Here is a 2,491-nt window from a genome sequence, read left to right on the forward strand (position 1 = left end):
GGGGCGGCGCATAGGCGGCCTGGGGCTGCGCCTCGGGCGCGGCGTACTCGACGGGTATGTCGCTGCGGGCGGGCGGGGAGAAGCCCGGGGGCGGCAGCGCGAAGACGGGTTCCTCATCGGTGGCCGCCGTGACGAAGCCGGTCAGGCCATTTTGGTTGTTTTGGATCTGGAACAGGTGAAGGTCAATGTCAGCGTGGTTGTGCCCAAGGTCTCGAGCCGAGAGCTGCCCGGGGCGCCCGGGGCCCGGCTGCCCTGCCCGGTAGCGTGGACGGTGGGCAACTTATGCTACAATAACACTTTGAAGATCAATAAACGGCATGGAGCACCGTTTCCGGCCCAACCCAAGACGCCCGGTCGCACTCACCGGCGTAAAGGTGTTCTGGGGAGCGAACCGCTGCTGCTGTTGATACTGCTGCTGCTGCACCGGGAGCGGGGCGAAGCTCACGCGAGGGGGCGCATCCTTGGTGATGAAGCGGTCCGGTGAGATAAAGCGAGGCAGTGCCGGGGCCTGGGGAGGCGTAGGCTGCAGCATCTGTGTCGGGAACCTCTTGGTGGCGGCCGCGGCCGAGCACAAGGCGAAAAGCACCAGCAGCTTCTGCAAGACCAAAGTTTAAAATCAGACGACACGGCTGCGCACTAGAAATCACATTTTCAGAAATTAAAACAGTCATAGATGGATTTTCGTTATGTGATGAAACACTCAGCCGGGCCCGGTGCCCAGTGAGGCCCGCGGAAGATACTTGCCATGTTGAAGGGTGAAGAGCTACTGCTGCTGACCACAGAGGGAGGGCTGCCCATTTATACTGCACCCCTCTCCCACCACCGCCACGGCCTGTCATTGAGAAAGCGTTGCCCAGGGCGGTGCATGTGTCCACCTCCAAAAAATGAGTCGCAGATGAGAGACGATAAGGTAAAGAAGAGTTCATCACTGAGTAAACTGGCACTGTTCGAATCATTGGAAATCGAACTAAATTGGATTACAAGGTTAATAATCTAGTAAACTTGCATCAAAACAAAACAATAATGGTCTGCGTACAGGCTTCGCGATAATACACCTTCTAATGCGAAGACTCGAGAGTTTTACTTTGATTTCAACACCTTGGCTTGGATACTGTGTGGTCACGTGGTCACCCCTAAAATATCATCCGCGCTCAACGTAGCTTCCGCCTTGGTGCATTTCACTGGGCATTCCAGTAGCCAAGCCCTTGGTTTGTGGCGGTTTGCGGTGTATGCAGCCACATCGCATTTACAATAGTAAACTGAGGTAACTTTGGCCCACCGGGGTTTTGCCCAGGGCCTAAAATCATGCTCAAAATGCTGATATGGTGCTGCAGGGTTCACTGTAGCTTGCAGTGAAGTCACCGTTGCAGCACCGTATTAGGATTTTAAACATAATTTTAGGCCCTGGGCAAAGTTACCCCGGCGGTCCAAAGTTACCCCAGTTTACGGTAATTGAAGAGTATTGCCGAGAATATCAATCACTTTTCATACTGTGTTCTTTTCAGAGTGCTGGGGTTAAGTTAATTGATTACCCTTCCCTTATCTGGGAGCCGCATTCCCTATCGCATCGGGCAGAGCGCCTAAAGCCTCGTTTGACAGATACATTCCTATCTCTCAGCTGGAATGGATGGTTGGGCTGGAGTGATTTGACCGCCACTTTTTTCTAATTCCCAGAGATAAACTAATGTCCCTCAAAAACGGTGTTATTCGCCCCCTAACCCCTTTAATAAATTTATTTATTTATTTTACCAGTCGACTGGAAGGGAACCCGATTGGAGTTAGGGTATGTGTGCGACCAAGGGCAGTGAGGCAGGTGTTCGCCCTCACAAGGGTCGTCATTAGGGCACAGTCCCATTCGTCGCGTAGAACGTCGTCGGAGGACATGAGGACATTGAAGTTAATGCACCCGTCCGAAACAGGATGTGGTGGTATAATTTTTTGTCAAAATTGTCAACATACAAAGCGACTAATGTGTTGACTTATTGACGTGATTGAGTGTGATCGTTAGCGGACAGCGCACGCTCCAGCTGCTTTTTTTTTTCTCTGTACCAAAATAACTAACATGGAAGTTGAGAATCATGCTCACTCTCACTCCCCATGTTTTCCAGCAGGCGCCGCGAGTATTTTCACGTAAATCTAACTCGTCGTAGCCTGAGGCCGGAAACACGCATGCTCGCCACCGCTGATCCAACCGTGATCGCTTGCCGGAGGCTGTGTGTTTCCCTGCTGATTCAACGAGCTTACGCTTGACCCGCTGGACTCGATCGTCACCCCCTTTCCTTCTCCCATCCAGATCTCTTCTTCTATCTATCATATTTTTTCCTCCCTTTCTCCGCAGTTCTTTTCCCCACCCCTACCCCCTCTCTCCCTTTCTTCTGTTTCGTCTCTGCGCGGTCAGAACGAGTAGGAAAATGTCATCAAGGCCAACCGGAAGACACCGAATGAATGGCGATGGCGGCACATGTTTCGCCTCTCGTGAGGTGAGGTGAGT

Source organism: Frankliniella occidentalis, unplaced genomic scaffold (genome assembly GCF_000697945.3).
Source record: "Frankliniella occidentalis isolate FOCC.00 unplaced genomic scaffold, Focc_3.1 Scaffold20, whole genome shotgun sequence".
Lineage (NCBI taxonomy): Eukaryota > Metazoa > Arthropoda > Insecta > Thysanoptera > Thripidae > Frankliniella > Frankliniella occidentalis.